The following is an 18,795-nucleotide window of genomic DNA, read 5'->3' as shown; positions in this document are numbered from 1 at the left end:
TTTTTGTTTGGCCATTAGGGTGACCTACGCCGTGTTAGGGTGGTCTGAAAAATGGCCATTTTCGTCGATTTTCGCAAAAACCACTTTTTTCAAAAAATCATATCTCCGCGTCATTTCATCCGATTTTAGCTGTCTTAGACGCAAAAGAAAGGTGATAAGTTGGTCTTTCAAAGAAAAATAATAAAAAGTTTCAAAAATCTAGCCTAACATATGAAAAGGGCGTATGAAACATTAAAATGCCGTTTTGACGGTGTCTGGACCAAAGAGCCTATGTCTGGAAATATTTTTATCGGATTCCCGGACATTTTACATAACATACTAAAAATGGGAGGAGTTCATTAACAGGATTCCGAGATATGATTTTTGAAAATAAAATCCGTGTTTTCGACGCGCCGCGCGCAAAACCGGAAAATGACGAAATCGGCAAAAAATCAACTTTTTTCATTAAAACTGCGATAACTTTAAAATTTCAGCGATGACCTATAGATGTTATGGTACCAAAAGTTGCGTCTTTAAATAACGAAAATTTTGGTACCCAAACATCTTTAGGTCATCGCTGAAATTTTAAAGTTATCGCAGTTTTAATGAAAAAGTTGATTTTGCCGATTTCGTCATTTTCGGTTTTTGCGCGCGGCAAAAACACGGATTTTATTTTCAAAATCATATCTCGGAATCCTGTTAATGAACTCCTCCCATTTTTAGTATGTTATGTAAAATGTCCGGGAATCCGATAAAAATATTTCCAGACATAGGCTCTTTGTCCAGACACCGTCAAAACGGCATTTTAATGTTTCATACGCCCTTTCATATGTTAGGCTAGATTTTGAAACTTTATTATTTTTCTTTGAAAGACCAACTTATCACCTTTCTTTGCGTCTAAGACAGCTAAAATCGGATGAAATGACGCGGAGATATGATTTTGAAAAAGTGGTTTTAAAATCGACGAAATGGCCATTTTCAGACCACCCTAACACGGCGTAGGTCACCTAATGGCCAAACAAAAAATACGGGTCTAATATTTCGGCCAAACGCCCAGAAAATTTCCGAGCACTTTGTTTTTCCATTTTAAATATATATATATATATATATATATATATATATATATATATATATATATATATATATATATATATATATATATATATATATATATATATATATATATATAGATAGATAGATAGATAGATAGATAGATAGATAGATAGATAGATAGATAGATAGATAGATAGATAGATAGATAGATAGATAGAGATAGAGAGAGATAGAGAGAGAGAGAGAGAGAGAGAGAGAGAGAGAGAGAGAGAGAAAATATCACGAAAATAACAATCATTACATAGAAAAAGAAAATTAGCTAATTTCAAATGGTGATTTAGTCAAAGCTGAGATGGACTAACAGTAGGCTGCAGTTTAGTTCGATGCATTAAGTCATATGCTTGTTAGACATTCTAACGTATCCTTCTTTTCTTTCATCAATGTTGGCAATGGATCCGAAGATTACTGGTGATTTGTTTTTTTGGTTTTAATGAAAGCTTTTGCAGATTGCATAGGAATGCCGTTATGTAGTCGTGGCATTTATTTCATAGTTCAATTGTTTCAACAATATTTTTTATGGAGAAGAGGAGAGATGTGTGGAGTGATACACCCTATTGCGATGTATGTGAGCGCACTCCATTGAATCGAGTCGAATAGGTCCCTCGTACGACGGGCTTGACGCAGCCATGCACTGAAAGCGCATGGACGCAGCCACACGAACGGTGCGGTGACAGCTGACAAAGCAGGTCCAGCTCCCGTCCTCTTTACTCGTGTGACGCTCGGTCGGATCAGATGTGAGTCCGCACCGATTCTCCCGGCGGGCGATTTCCCGAGTGGGTTTATAGACTCACACACTTGGGTACAGAGTTTTAAATCATTGCAAAAATGTTTTGTTGGAAAATTCCATTCAGTTTGGGGGAATTGTTTTGGTGTAAAGTGCCTTGATAGATAATATTGTCAGAAACTTTTTTTTATTTTTTTTTGAGACAATACAGTTTAGGAAAAGAAACCCAACTTCAAAATAAAAATATAAAAATAAATTGTTCGATCTACAGCATTGCCTTGGCGTTCTCGATTGCGAGATTCCTACTCGAAACTAGGTGTTCGAAGGCTTGTTTGTTGAGGCAATTGCAAACCTCTTTTTACACCTTAGCTTCCATCCACCCCGGGATTCGAACTGACGACCTTTGGATTGTTAGTCCAACTGCCTACCAGCGACTCCACCGAGACAGGACCCAGGGAGACGACTCCTACACCTGGACTGAGCTAACGACCTAACCTCTAGGTTAGACCGGGTCCAACATTTACTTCCCCGTCCGACGGAAGGCGGGATCAGGCAAATCTCGTCTCGAAAAATGCCACCGGGACATTCTGGGATCGAACCCAGGCCGAAGGGGTGAGAGGCAACCACGCTTACCCCTACACCACCTTGGTAGCACTAGTGTTATATACATTTTCAACTCTAAACTAATGTTTTACGAACACTTTCTTCATGCACAAACCTCTTTCAGACATAAATGATACCAATTTAATTTTCATCCAATTTGGTCATGATAAACAAAAATGTAAAAAAAAAACTCAACTTTAATCTTGGTGACATAACAACAATTTTCGTTCAAAAAGCTTACCAAAATTATAATTTATTTATTTTATTTTCATTCTAAAATATCGTAAAATGTTTGAACAAGATCTATTCGCAGTTGTGAATGTTTCAGAAATTAAATAATATCATCTGAAAAAACCTTGACATGAAATTTTCAAACAAACTAATAAGTTTACTAAGAACAGTAAATTGAATTTAATGAAACAAAATTGAGTTCTTTCATTATATTTTTGTAAATTAAAAAACATGTACCAACAAGTTAAGAAAATGTATACTTCCGCTTGAATTTCGGGGATTCCCGGGATATTTACAAATTTCTCGGGAAACGGGAAATATTTTTTTAGGGAAATTCCGGGAATTCCCGGGACGGGAAATGGATGCTCTAATAGGAGCTCAAGGCTATACAATTGGGTCCTTAAATGAAGCTTAGATTGTTGGTATTATTGTTTACAGCGATAAAGCTTATTTTTCTGAGTACAATGACCCTTTGTACGACCACAAAGAGTTTAAAATGGATTTTTAAATCAATTTTGAAAAATTAACCTCGCGGTCCTTCTTGACAGAAAAGCTCCTACTTGACAGCTCGTTCCAAGGGGACCATAGTAGATCCACTGAAAAAATGTTGTCTTGTCAAAAAAAATTTGCATTACAATGAAAAAAAGGGATCAGAAATGGTTTTTAATCGTGTTTTTTACCGTTGCACATAAAAATTGACATAAGGCTTTAGTACCCAATCGAATCTTATCAAACTCCTCGAAGCCCTTATAAAACCTTTGTTTAAACCTAGTCAGGAGTTATGGAAAAATGACATTTCATACGTCTTCAAACGTCTTATGCCAAACAGGTTTTCTTTTGGCAAAAAGTTATTCTTTGTCTTGCCAAATGATAAAATATAAGAAATTATAACTCACAATCATTCCAGAAATGTTATCATATCTCAAAGACATATCAAAGAGATCAACATAAAAAAAACCTCTTATAAACTTGTCCAACAATCAATAACAGATATCTTTTACTACATCTTCCTCAAAATCCAATCATAAGGTCAAATTTATGTCCTATAGGTTGTGAGCCTATCGATTCTTAAATCATCACTTCAAATAGATCTAAAATCTGAAAATTCTTTTACCAACTTGTATGAAAATCGTTAATGTTAATATTTTTCTATATATATTTCCTGAAATCCAGTCATGAGCTCAAATTTAAGTCGTGTAAGTTATAAGCCTATCGATTTTTAATCATCACTTCCAAAAGATTTAAAATAGGGGGATGGCGTCGCTAATTTTAGACCACGTTTTCCACTTTTTCTCATCGAAACCGACTACTTTATCGAATTCATTTTGCTGGGCGAGATAGGACGCCGCCTATTTTTAGACGATGACTCAGCACTTTTCCACTCTTGCACTTAAAAAAAACAGATGGCAGCACGATGTAACGCCACGTCCCTGTGGAGATGGTTTGCAAATATGGCGATGATTAATTAAATTATTTTAGAGCTAGTTAATTTAAATTGAGAGCTTATTTCTCGCATTATGTAGCTTAATTTCAGCAACGGTTAAGATTTTATCGATGAATATGAGGGAGGCAGAGCCAAAAAAATCACCTCTTTTCATCAAAATTGATTCTAGAGAACTTTTTCAAAACAACCAATGCGCCATGGATTTCCTATGTACATAGAACCTTTTGAAAAAGTAAGCGAGAATTCTTCTGTAATTAAAGTTTTTCAAGTATTTTTTTTAAATTGAAATTCATTGAACAAATTGTTTAAGTTTTATTTGGACTTCTATACTAATGCCAATTATGTCCGAAATTCATCATAAATGTGCGTTTTGATCAAATTTTAATAAAAATCATTGGTTTTTCAATTTGTTCTACCAATCACCGTCAATCAGGCCTCGCGTTTAGCGCAATATTTATGCACTACTATTTTGCCGCGATAAATGCCTTTTAAGAACTGATGGTTTTAGGTAAGCATTTTGCATGCCTAATGACACTTGACAGCTACAATACCCTTGGTTTTAAAGGAGCATGTAATTTGGCATGGCATTGCCATCGGGGTTTCAAGACTCTCTTAATACTGTCATAAAACCTTGTTCAAAGCTATTTGGCTTTAATTGTCACCATGTTTCATGTCCGAGGCTTAAAACCTTCTTAGAACCTTTTAATCAGTCCATGCCAGCGATGGAATAATCATTATCAAAAATCTTTGGATGTTCATCAAGAGAAAAAAAAATCCGAAGGGAGCATGGCCCTCATCTCTCGCGCACAAAAGATCGGTAAAAAGAATCTAAAAAAATCATCATCTTGATTATTCGGCGGAAAATCTTTTTCACTACTACACTTGCAAGTGTAAAATGACCTGTCACATTTTGTAGATGGGCAATGTGTGTAAACAAAGTGAAATAAATATTTTTGAGTGGTGCTGACAAGGAAATTAAAAAAAAATCAGCAGATTGATTTTCTTGGATTTTCTTTTGCGTGATTTGCGTCCTCTCTTTTTCGCGGGTGAAGAAAATTCGCGAGCGAAATTGATTTATTCGCGATTATTCCATCCCTGGTCCATGCTTATTGGTTGCTGTAAATGCCGAAATAAATCCAATAAGCAATAAAGATGCTACATTAAAACCTCAATTAGCTGGTGGCTAGTAAGTTTAAAAATGTTCCTTGAGTTCTTAAAATTAATTAGAAAGAAAGTTAGTTTATAAGCTGTAAGCAAGACACATAACCACAATATAAAAAGACTTTTACGAAAATTGTATTCAAAAATTGTTATTAAATGTATTTTTTTGAAAACAAAGTTATAAATTTTTTAAAGCACAAGTTTATTTTTTTCTAAAATAAATAGTATGAAAAATTTCAACATAAAATAAATCCAATAAGCAATAAAGATGCTACAATAAAACCTCAATTAGCTGGTGGTTAGTTAGTTTAAAATGTTACTTGAGTTCTTAAAATTAATTAGAAAGAAAGTTAGTTTATAAGCTGTAAGCAAGACACATAACCACAATATAAAAAGACTTTTACGAAATCTGTATTAAAAAATTGTTATTAAATGTATTTTTTTTGAAAACAAAGTTATGCATTTTTTAAAGCACCAGTTTATTTTTTTTTCTAAAATAAAAAGTATGAAAAATTTCAACATGAAATAACATTACATTTTTTTTCGAATAAGCAACGGAATTAAAGTACTTTCAAATTTGCTCAGTTAGATCTGAGTCATTGTGTTTCCGGATAATTTACAATTTCTACAGTTTGAAATTGAACTTATGTTTCATACCAAATTAAAAAAGAAGTACTTAAATTGTATCCAAACGGAACTTTTTTTTTAATTGAAAATAATTTTGGATTACGCAAACTAGAATCATGGATTGAAATTTAACCAAACGCATAGTTTTCCGGATAATTCTATTCGAGAATAGATCTTGTGGTGAAAAACATCAGGGCTTTCAGAAATGTGTCAAATTGTTTTATTTATTTGTAAAGTTGCCTCACAGGCAATTGTAACAGCTTTTTGGTTACTGAAAGTTTGGGCGATTATTTTACTCGTGCAAAAAAAGTTGGAACGATGTTTTTGATTGTAAAAATTACAGTTCGAATTCAGCAAAGTTCCAGTTTACTTTTTTTAGAAGGTCTTATAAACATTTGAAACACAATAACTTATAGGGCATTTTCAAAAAAATCTAGGAATGTAAAACTAAGATGCTTACAACGACAAGTGTCCAAATTTTGAGACAAGATTCAAAGGTTCAAATAAAACATTTTTGATCTGCACTGATTGCACGTAATTTGTAAGTTGCTTGAAGCAAAATCAGCAACAACGCACGCCTAGTTACCATCAATTACGATCACCCAAATCGCAACGCCACGTGGTGCCGTCAACGCCGACGACGACGAACGGTTTACCATATTAATTATGCCATGTTTATTGAGTGAAAGGATAAAGTGAGGGCGAGGAGAGGGTGCTGCACAATTAGTGTTGTGTTGTGACAAGTGAATATAACGGAGGTAGCAATTTTCGTCGCTTTGACAGTACAAAACTGGGGGAGAAAAGAACTTCACCGCGCGTTACAATAAAATCAAATCACAGGGTTGCGGTGGGCAAAAGTGTAATTTGGGATGCAAAAAGAGTTACGGGGATGCGCTGTAGAGTTACGTTTTGAGTTGAGAGCTGTGGCACCTGCTCATTAAAAATGTCACAATTGTAATTTTACTGGATGGAAGGAAAATTTAGCTTTTCAAGCATCGCATTCAACATTTTGCGGTTGAATGCTGTGTTGATGTTCTGACTGATGGCGGAGATTGATTTAATTATGATCCGGCTTTTGTACTATTAGGAGTTCCTTTTTTCCGTCTGAACCTGGGCATAATTTGAGCAAAAGGCTGACGGTTAGGGTTGAGTTCGGGGCATTTGTCTGGATATAATTGAGGGAGGGGAGGCTGAGCTGTGGGTTGGCAGGAGACATTCTTGTCGAGACGCGGACGGCCGGTCGGCGACATCATGTGGGTGAGCACAGGACAAATCGGAAATTGCATTAACCCAGGGCACAATACCTTTTGATGGATTTATTTATTGCTGCCACACTTTTGCTAGAATGGAAATGAATTTTGTAAGAGACTGAAGAAATGAGCAGAGATCTGATTTTATGAAGTACAACAATTCAAGAGTTATGTTTTTTTCTGGTTTCTGAATAATGAAGAAGAAGAAATCAAACTAAGTTACTTGATTTTATAATAATTTCAGATATTCTGTTATTCATATCCAATTTTCACGTGAAAATTAATCCGACGTGCCACCGACACCAGAAACAGAATCATTTGCACCTTGATATTGATTGATTGCAAATTTGCATTCTCCATCATCGTCACCATCGTCATCGCCAACAGAGGCCCGTCCATCTATTGCACTTTCGGATGATTCCATACCCATCCAAACCCAGTATAGAGATGCACTTTGAATATCAATTCTACGCACACGGTCCCAATTGGAAAAGTCCCGGCGACAAACAGTAGTACCTACCGGCGAGCCACCGTTCAATTCCGACCATTTGTCCCCGAGTCGGTGGAACGCGCGTGACCACGTATAAAATACTGGGGGCGAAATTAAATTAGAATCCCAATGCAGCTACCTGCAGTTTGAAAATTTCCACTTCCATATCGTAATCCACCAAGGAATCTCCCGACCCCAATCCCAGCACTCTTGAGGCCCCGACCGAGCCAGAAAAAGGCTGAGCAAAGAAATATTTCAATAATTGATTGGTTATGCATAATAAGATATCCCTTAAAGGCTATAACATTCGATTTGTTATTTTCAGATGAGATTTGCGAATAAAATAAATATATTACGGTTCCTTTATAAATTGCATTGGAGGCGAAGAAATGCAATTCTTGCGAGGCAGCTTGACCAGATGGAAGTTTGCGTTGAGCCCGCGTGTATAGTCGCACACAGTGCCTTCGAGCAACAGTGCAGAACAACAACTCAAAAAGGGTTAACATATGTACACACATAAAATCATGTTTACAGGTTGATTTACCGATTATTATTATTTAAAGTTGCTTCTTTAAAGTAATTCTGCGGGTTCGATTTTTCTTCCGCGAGCGGTTTTCGTCGCGGGGCCAATATTGGAACGACGAAACGGATCGTACTCGTTGTGAGTGGTTTTGATCTGGGTGCTGAATAGTGGTTCGCAAAACGGCCTCAATTTTGAACTGTCAAAATGGAACCAATGTACTGTTCGCCAAAAATAGAGAGTATTGTTATCGATCATTATAATTATTTTATTGTTTTTTTTTTTGCATGAATGAAAATTTGTGGCTTTTAAGGCCTGGAGTTGAATTTAAGATATCTCAAAAAAGTTGAAGGCCAGATCGTCATTTTAGATAATTATGAATGAAATTTGTTTAGGGAGTCGATGCGGTTATATGCATCTAGAAGCTGTCTTAATGATCCTTTTAAAAACCTGCTGGTTTAGTGAAAAAGAAAAAGGATCAGCTTTGCTAGAATAAGCGATGTTTTTTCGCTGGACCAGGAAGTGCTGCAGGATTCCAAAATCAGCCAGGAAATTTATCTGCGACATCGCAGAATGACACTCTCGCAGCAGTTCTTCGTCACACGTAAAATAGAAAAACCTCTTCTTACCGATCGAAATCGAAAGCACACACAATTTTCCAGCAAAAAAGTCAAAAACTAGAGAAAATAAATCACATACAACTGATTATAAAACAGCTCATTTACCAGTAAGAAAAAAGTCATGCTTGTGCTTGAACAGTATCCCACTTTGCAGATGTAAACAAAGTGGGATCATTCAAAAATCACGTTACGCATTCTCTCTATTCATCACCCAGGTTTTGATGATGTTTCCGTTTTTTGACGAGGGGTGGCCAAATCAGAAGAATGCCAAAATAATTATAACACTGTTTGAAAAGACAGACAACAATTTAGATTTGAATTTCAACAATTTGAACAAACTTTTATTTTTCATGAGAAAAACGTTTTAAAATAATAAAAAAGTTATGCAAAAAGTTGCAGAAACAAGTTTTTTTCAGCATGAGTCGGACATTTATCTATTGATGTTCATCGGAGGTTATTCTTTGAGAATAATTTTTTAGGCTCTACTAGATGATTTCTGCCCGAGCCCGAGAAAAAGGCTGATAAGCATTTTGATAGCTGATATTATTTCGCAAATTCCAGGCCAACAGGTAACTTTTTCACAAAACTCGATGTGTTAAACAATAGCTGGCATTCCCAGCTACCTTCTAACGCTGCGGGTTTTGTTGAATAGTTACCTGTTGTCTCGAAATTGGCAAAATAATTCTAGCTGTCAATTTTTGCTCCAGATTTGTGTTCTGTAGAGCTTATCGAAACACACATTTTTATTTTAAGAATATTTGTCAAAAAAAGGTCATAGCAAAAAAAAAAAACGCAATTTCGAAATCTTTATACTTAAACAATGAGAAGAAGCATCTGAAAGTACACATACTATAGTACATTTGCTCAAAAATATTTTGGGTGTTAATTTTGTTTAACGGTGCACATCAACCAGAGATTTTGCACCAAGATTTTTGTTACAGATATTTTAGTATTTTCGAAACTACGGGAACTATCGATACAATTTTTCATTCATCCCCTAAAGTACTGTCTACTTAGCGATTTACAACAAAATTTGCCTATTTTAAAATCAGATTGTTGCAGGATTGGGTCCGTAAGTTTGACAGATTTGGAATAAAAAGACAACATCTTCCTTGGTTGCTGTACACCCTTAACTCATTTTATTTTAATTTCAAAATAAGCCTTTTTAAACCACTTTTTTAACACTGTTGATAGAATTTATTAAGATTCTTACTTTTATCATAAACAATTTCACTTTTACAAGCTTTACAAATGAGCAATCCATCTCCAAATTCCGGAAATGGATTTAATTTGTATTGACGTAGACTTACGTCTTTGTCGAAGGTACTGGGGTGTCATTCCAAAAAACCCGGGCCGAAGGCCCTGGATTACTGCGTCATCCGTCAAACGCTTATATCTTCCTTCCCTCTAATCGAATCGACACGATTTATGTGCCATTCGATTCGAAAATTATTCAGCAATTTGCTATAAAACTTTCATTGTTGGCAAAATAGTTTAACTATTGAAACAATTGAATGTTTTAAAATGTTTTCAAAATGCAGAGATTTTGCAAGCAAAATGAGCGCTTCCCACTCACGGACGGGAATGTCAAGTACCTATTTTGAGGGGAAAATCATCCGAGCAACGCGACCGAGTGTCGGTCGCAAAAAGGAGGGGAAGTAGCGGGCCGAAATCATACATAAGAACGTGCGCCAGAGCCCATTCCATCATTCACGTCTCAGACGTCGGACCGGCAGCAGCAGCAGCAGCAGCAGGAAAGCTCAGCCCAGAGCAGCAGCAGCAGGAGAGAGACCAGAGCAGCAGCAGGAAAGCTCAGCCCAGAGCAGCAGCAGCAGGAGAGAGGGACCAGAACTGGAAAAGAAGTGCGCATCGCCTTCTCGTCGTCACCGTCAGCCAGTTGCCTCTCGATGGCCGGACCGTTTGGATCTTTCGTGGTTGCTGTGGTTCGGAGGTGCTTCAATCCCCATCCCTCGTCCCACCCGGGACGAGGCATCAACAAGATGATCAACAAGATCAAGCGCGCCTGCTGCCTTCCGCCGAAAAGCCTCTCGTGGGCCAACTAGCTCGTCGCATTCGCGGCGAGCGCTTCTGAAAGAGTTCATCTTGTCAAATTCTAGAGTGTTGAATGAGTTGCCTTCGTCCCACCCGGGACGAGGCAGCGAGCTAATTTCAATTTAAATTTCAGGAACAAATTTTGGTCTTCGGGGGCGACGGAATGCACAGCTTTCTGAGGCTGCTCTCGCCCCCAACCCCTATGCCCCCCCCCTCCCCCCCCCCATTCGGCTCGCTAAAATTCCTTCGTCTCTTTCTTTCCTCTCTTTGCCGTTCGAATGGGTGTTCCTTCCAATATATATAGCTAATTCTTCAAATTAATATATGGAAAACCCACATGTCCACATATCTAAATTTTACGTAAGTCTACGCCATTCCGGTTATGTCTGTGACTTAACTACTTTGACTTTTTTTTTATTTTGAACAACCTTTTTAAGGACCTTCCCTACGATCAAAGAAACCATTTTGGTTTACCCATTCAAGTCTCCATACACTTTTGGCAGCTGTCCATACTAAAATTATACGCCAATATTTGAAAATCTGTATCCTTTGATTTTTTTTGTAATGGTGTTGCTTTTTGAAAAAAGTTCCTCCTCTTTTAGAAGAACTTGTTTGGAATTTTGCATAGATGATTCCCATCATGTTCTACCCGTGCAATGCAATCAAAAAATATAACAGAAATTTTGATAAGGTGCATTTTTGAATTTTGCGACTAAAAGTTTGATTTTGACTCATAATTTATAGTTTTTCTTTTTTTTAAACAATTCCCATGAGTGACCATTTCTGAAATATTTTTTTTCCGAAAAGTTCACAAAATATCCTGAAATTTCATAAAAGAAACATTGAAGAATGGAACTCTGGTTGCTGAGACAGAGCGGATAAAAAAAACAAACAAGAAAATTGAAGTTTCAAATTCTATTGCCAACTAATATTCCAATTTGCAATGCTATAAAAATAAAACATTTATGAAATTTTCTGATCTTTTTGCAAAAAATGATTCGAAAATTATGGGATCAATACTAACATTTCAAAAGGGAAAAATATTCAATATATTTTTTAGGTAAAACTTTGGCTCAACAGTTGTAGGTTTTGTACCCGTAAACGTATAAAAAATATAGATTTTAGGAAAAAGATTAAAAACAATTGGTAATTTCAAAATCGTAAAAAAAATATTTTCATGTACCTATTTTTATGATAACTCTTCAATACCAACAACTTTGCTGAAATTGATCAGAAAATTCCTTCAAAATGTACATATTTTCGACTATTTACCAAATATTGACGTACCATTTTTGTATGGACAGCTGTCAAAATTCTATGGAGACTTGTATTGGTGAACCAATGTTGCAAAATGGCAACTTTGGCTATAAGGAAGGCCCCCACAAAGTTGAGTAAAATTAAAAAAGAGACAAAAAATAAAAATTTACAAATTCGACCGATTTTGTAGAGAATTTCTTAAAGAGTCTTGAAGGTCTCAAAGTTGTACAATGATCATGTTGTTTTAAATGATGGAAGAGTGTTAATTCAGTTAATTGTTTATTATTTTAACGCATAAACTTTTGGCAATTTGAACCATGAAACCAGCTTTAGAATCCTATGCGGTTGATGTATTATAGAGAAAAAAAAATCAAATATTAGCTTTCATTTATCCGTAAATTTATGTCTGGGTCTCCTTTCTTGAAACTTCTTAACAAATCTGTTCCTAACATACACATGATATTATATTTATATATATTTCACGAAAATGTACTTGATTCCATCGGTTTTCAAAGATTTTATCTTAGAAGTGCCCTTTAAAATTGAAATTAAATCATGCAGTAACAATATAATATTTCCCTCCACGAAATAATTTGATTTTCAAATAAAATGTCAAGAAAAATACCCCCTCTAGTGCGGTGGCAAATATATTTTATTCTGGAAACCTCGCTCGAAAAACTACACCATTATCAAGTTCAATAGTATAGTGCCCTGCATTGTATAAACGGCTGCTATTTTACTTTTTGCAAAATCGAGTTTATTCCGCCTGGTGTTAGAGGACGTTCCAAATGTTTCTCTGGAAATAGTATTTTATTGAAATATGGTTTGGTATTCCATTCTATAACGCGGTTTTCTCGGAATAATTGTTTTGGCATAACAGCTGAATATTAAATAACTTTTTTTTTGTGGAAACAAACCATTAAAAAATTGCAATAAAAGAAATTATTACATGATTATTTCCTGTAACATTTTTAAATATTTATACACATAAACTCCTGTTGGATCCCTCGTTCCCAACTCTGAATACCCATACCGTCCTGTTCCTGTGCAGCAGCAGTTTGTGCTCGGCATCGAGTAAAGTGCAATTTGAAGAGCATAAAAAATGCGCATCATCAGGAAATGTGCTTCCATCTCGCAGGAGCAAATCTCCACCGCCAAGAACCTTACACCATCAGGCCCCAGCGCAGATAGGGTTGAATTCGAAGCCGCTCAGCTCGCACAATGCAAATATGAGGAAATTTATGATTGTTATTTATTAATAAACATAATTTACGGCTTTCTTTCCTCACCTGGAGCTCCCGCGTGTGTGCTGCTGGAGAATGTGCCGAGCAACAGAGTTGTTGATTTACGCGAAAGAAGAGCGAAGATTTGCGCGCGGTTTTCGGACCAACTCCGGGATATCTTTAATTCAATTCCTTTAGCGCGGCCACGCGTGATATACTTCACTGAAAGGGTTTGCGGGACCAATTCGTCGCACTGGACGGCCGACGACGACGACGGTTCCGAAAAATTCCCGGTGACCTCTGGTGGCGGCACATCGCTTCTGGGTCGAAGCCCTCGCTAGGAGAGTCGCAGACCCTTGAAAAATCGACGATTTATGTTTCATTGAAAGACTCCCCCGAGACCGCGGAGCGCGAGCGATTTTCACGGTCGATAAATCTGGCTGGTCCGCACGCGGTGTTCCTGGCAGGATTAGGAATCGAAGAACCACTTGTAGGGATTTGCGTGTAAGAGGTGGGTGGACTACCTACTGACAGGAGGGAAATCAATTTTTATTCAATTTTGCATAGAGTGAGGATTACCAGTGCCAGGTTGAAATGGCAAAGAATGTGTAACATTGTTTAAAGTGCTTTAGAGAGAAGTTTTTTTTTTAAGAAACTGATTGTTGCTTAATCACGAATTTTAGATATATTAAATTAATCTCCCAATTTTATTCATTGACTCAAATCGTAAATCCTGTCTCGTGCCAAGCAAATTGATTCATTTGAAAATTGTCCCCCGCGGCCATCTCAACCCGGGGGCTCTCGAGTAGGCGGACACCACGTGCCACGTGCCGCGTTAACTCTGCCTCCCTAAGCCTGTAATTAGCCATATTTTCCACGTTTTCTCAATTTAAAGCACACACGACTGTGGGTAACGCCTTCGGGCCGCCGACTTTTTTTTATTCACGTTTGACGAACCGTTGCTAATTCCACGCTCCTTTTTTATGTTAGTCACCTCTTGTGGATTGCACCAATTCCCGGCTAATCCTTAGAAGAGATTGCTTATCTCTTACGAGAAGTCCATTGAAAATACGTCCCAAAAGTTCTCACGCTTCGTTAATCCGGTTGATGGATGAAGTGGCCATTTTACGAGCTCCGGACTCCCAAGCCATTCGTCGTAAAATTGTGCTGATTTTTATTGAAATTATTACAATAGTATAGTGCGCGGAGATCAACCTGTTTGTCGTTTCGAAGAGTGGCAGTTATCCTAGGTCGGACCGTTTTTACGATGCCTCTGTCGGTCCGGATTCCGGTTCCAGGTTCCTCCGGACGATTCTGGAAAGGTAGTGCCCAAAATAAAAGTGTTTCCCAATAACGACCATGCATTAAAAAGCGAAGTCTCCACTGCGCTTGCTCACGGTAACTCATGAGCTGGACTTTATGTTTGTTTGCTTTTTTCGGATTCCTGTCCAGTCGAGGTGGGACAGATTTATTGTTTTATTACGCCTTCATAAGCGATATCAATAAATTCTATTAACAATCTATTAAATGCTCCCAGAAAGAGATAGGTGCTTCGATTGTTTATGAGTGTCAGAAATCAAAACGCCTGTTTTAACATATATTTAAGAAACTATTTAGATAGACGTCTCCGAGACAGTTCGCGATGGCGTCAAGTTCCGTCTGGCGTCGTCGATTTGAAGTCGACATCGTCTTGTGGTCATCAAATGCACGATTTTATAGAGGTGTCAATAAAACTGATAGCTCTGTCAGCGTGTTCCTGACAGTCGGGTGCGCGCTTCGCTGGTTGGTGGGTGTAATAAACACACCGTGGACGAGAGTGGTTCAGCTGGGTCACCTAAAGGTTTTTGAAGAGCCGAAAATTCTTAAATTCAATAAAATGCAATACTTGCAAGAGATGCAAGTATTTTCAAACCGAAATTGCAAAAGATATTTTCGAGACTGAAAAATCTCTTCAAAATTTAAAAATGGTCAAAACCATGTTTTTAAAATTTTTGTTTTTAAAACCGCTGTATTTTTAATATTATAGGACTTAGGAAAGTGGTCAACTTCGAGACTTTTCTGTAAAATTCGGATTAAATTTTTTCACTTTTCAAGAATACGGTTTCATTTATTAATTTTAAATGAAATTGCGAGATACTACAACATTAACATAGCATACGTTCTTTTCGAATAACATTGTTGAGTGCAACTGGCTATTTATATACAAATATCGCTTATATTAGGCAAGCACAACATATTTACATATTTTTATTAATAACGTACACTGAGAAAAAAGAGTTTCAAAAATCGTGAACAACACAGAAAAAAATGATGGTAATATTCATCAGTACAAGGTGATGATTCTAGAGATTTTCTCTTTCCCGGGAATCGAGAGTTGATTTTTGCTATAACCCGGGATTTGGTTCAAAATTATTGGTACTGTGTCAAAAATCTGATTAAAAGTAATACATTTGTTATATTTTAATGAATTCAAATACATTTAGTTTCAGTTATTCAATCAAGCATTACTTTAAGTAACCTTATCGTTACGTCGTGGTATTCGATCTACACAGAAAATAATATGTGAATTCAATTGAAACGGAAAAAAATAATCACATGTAAACTCAGTTGATGTAAACTTGAGATTCGACGTAAACGGTTGAATCACACGTAATATAATGTTTTTACGTATAATTTGTTTAAAATTTACATCAAATTACATTTAAATTTCATTGTTTAATGACGTGCAAAAGTGTTACAGAATTTAAAAATTAAAATGGAAGATTTTAAACCCTTCCAGATGCATATAGAGTTTTGAAAATTAATTGAATTTTGCCTTAGTTGCAGCCATTTTAAGATTTTTGACATTTTTATACCTTTAAATTCGGAAATAAAATCATCTACATTATTACATCTTTGATTTTTTTTAACTGCGCAGAAAACGTATATCACTTATGTGATCCATAATTCAAACAGTGGTTTCTGATTTTTTTTTAGACTCGTTTATAAGATTTTCAAATTACCTATCCAAGGATAAGCCGTTTGATGAATCCGAAATCTTGTTTTCACACAGATTTGGCTGTCAAAAAAGTACATATTAATATTCCTTAAGTGAATATAGGGATGCCAGATCTTCAAACTTATTGATTAATTTGGAGGTTATTTCGATCAAAAGTCTAACGATAGGTCTAATGATAAAAAAAACTTTTTATAATAAGTGCACTTTTTAAGCAGCACCTTAGGAAGGCAATATGAAACATAAGTATTTTTAATGGTTTTTTAACCATTGTACTACTCGCCGCGCCGGGAACCGTGGTGTAGGGGTAGCGTGGTTGCCTCTTACCCAGTCGGCCTGGGTTTGATCCCAGACGGTCCCGGTGGCATTTTTCGAGACGAGATTTGTCTGATCACGCCTTCCGTCGGACGGGAAGTAAATGTTTGCCCCGGAATAACCTAAAAAAAAAGGTTAGGTCGTTAGCTCAGTCCATGTGTAGGAGTCGTCTCCCTGGGTCCTGTCTCGGTGGAGTCGCTGGTAGGCAGTTAGACTAAAAATCCAAAGATCGTCAGTTCGAATCTCGGGGTGGATGGAAGCTAACGTGTAAAAAGAGGTTTGCAATTGCCTCAACAATCAAGCCTTCGAACACCTAGTTTCGAGTTGGAATCTCGCAATCGAGAACGCCAAGGCAATGCTGTAGAGCGAATAGTTTGATTTTTTTTTATTTGATTTTGACTACTCGCCGCACAAAAAAACAATTTACTGAGATATTCACCTCCTCCTTTAGTTGAAAAATCAACCACAAAATAAAAAAATGTTTGTTGATGTAAAATTCGGAAATATTTTTTTGTTTGTAATTGTTGAAAATTCTTTTTAAATCTGCAATTACAAGATCATTTGTAGAGTTTTTTGGACTCAAAACTGTACTGTACTTTTTACAATTCTTCATGCTTATTAAATGTTTTTCCCTTTGTTTAAAAATCTGTTTCACGCAGTAACCATAAACTTGTTATAAGATTTTTGTACAAATGTTTAAAAAGCTTAGATATAAATATTAACAATTGGCTGAAAAGATGCAAAAGATGCAAGATTTTTAAATGTAAAACTAATAAAATTTTGGACCCAAAGTTAAAAAACTGGTTTAGTTTATTATATCTAGGTTGTAGGTAATTGCAAATTATTTTTAATGGAATAATTTGGGCTTCCCAACTTGGCAAAAAGTGCCAAGATTAATTTTACTTTTACTGAATTACAAATTTATAGAAGCATAAATACAATTGGCTTTTTTTTTATTTAAATCAGCGATTCTCAACGGGGGTACCGGGCCTACTTGATTTACACGGCAGGGGGTACCAGCCTAGAAGAAGGTTGAGAATGGCTGATTTAAATGTATAAAATATAACTTATCTTCAGCTTTATATTATTTTACTTCAATATTTATAAGAATCAATTTCCCGGAAATCGAGAGTTAAAAAAAACTTAGCGATTTCCCGGGATTTTTATCCAGTGAATTCCCGTTCGTCACCCTCTATTCACAAGGAAATGGTGACAAATTTTGTGTCAAAAAATGTGTAATATTACATCAGGAATTGGTAAATTTTCATCAGTTTCTGATGAATTTTCATCAGGTTCACATTTTTAAACATTTTTGAGTAATATTACTCAAAAAAGAGATAATATGCAGCCAACCAAAATATAACTTTTTTTTTTGCTGTGAAGCGTTCATGAAAATGGGAACCACGAACAAAGTATTTGGTCACTTGGTTCATTTTTCAAAAACGTACCATGGGATTTGAACATTTTGTTCGTGGTTCCCATTTTCATGAACGCTTGGTCACGATTTTAGGAACTCTTTTTTCTCCGTGTAGAAGGTCGAGTAAAACGTTCTTGTTTTGAGCTCAATTTTTTTTTACTACGAAGTGGTGTAAGGTTTACTTTTTATTCCAAAACACAAACACTAAAAACAGAGCCAAAAATTTACTAAAAACTAAGATGGGTAATTCTCCGGCAACTCACATAGCAGTTGCACCGACCCTTTTCGAATTGTGCGAAACTTTGTACTAAGGGTTTTTGACCCTGATCACGAATCCAAGCTCCATTTTTCGATATCTTGAGGGGCGGTACGACCCCTTCTATTTTGAAACTTTCAAAAAAGACGTGTTTTTCAAAAAAATGCAGCCTGATATGGAAATTTTGTGTCAAAGGGACTTTATGTAAAATTTGAATTTGATGGCGTACTCAGAATTCCGCAAAACGCAATTTTTATCGAAAAAAAATACAAAAAAAAGTTTCAAAAATTCTGCCAGTTTTTGTTACTCAACTATAATTTTTTTTGAACTTTTCACTTGATGGCAAATTTAATGTGTTTTTCGAATCTTTAATAACCCAGAAGGGATTTTTTTTATTCAAAATAAATATTTAAATTTTAAAATTTCATGTTTTTTGTAACTTTGCACAGTTATTTTTTAGAGTGTAACTATGTTTTAGAGTGGCAGTGCGTGGCCGAATGGTTACGCTGTCCGCTTTG

Source organism: Culex quinquefasciatus, chromosome 3 (assembly GCF_015732765.1).
Source record: "Culex quinquefasciatus strain JHB chromosome 3, VPISU_Cqui_1.0_pri_paternal, whole genome shotgun sequence".
Lineage (NCBI taxonomy): Eukaryota > Metazoa > Arthropoda > Insecta > Diptera > Culicidae > Culex > Culex quinquefasciatus.
Note: the sequence above shows the minus strand (reverse complement) of the source record.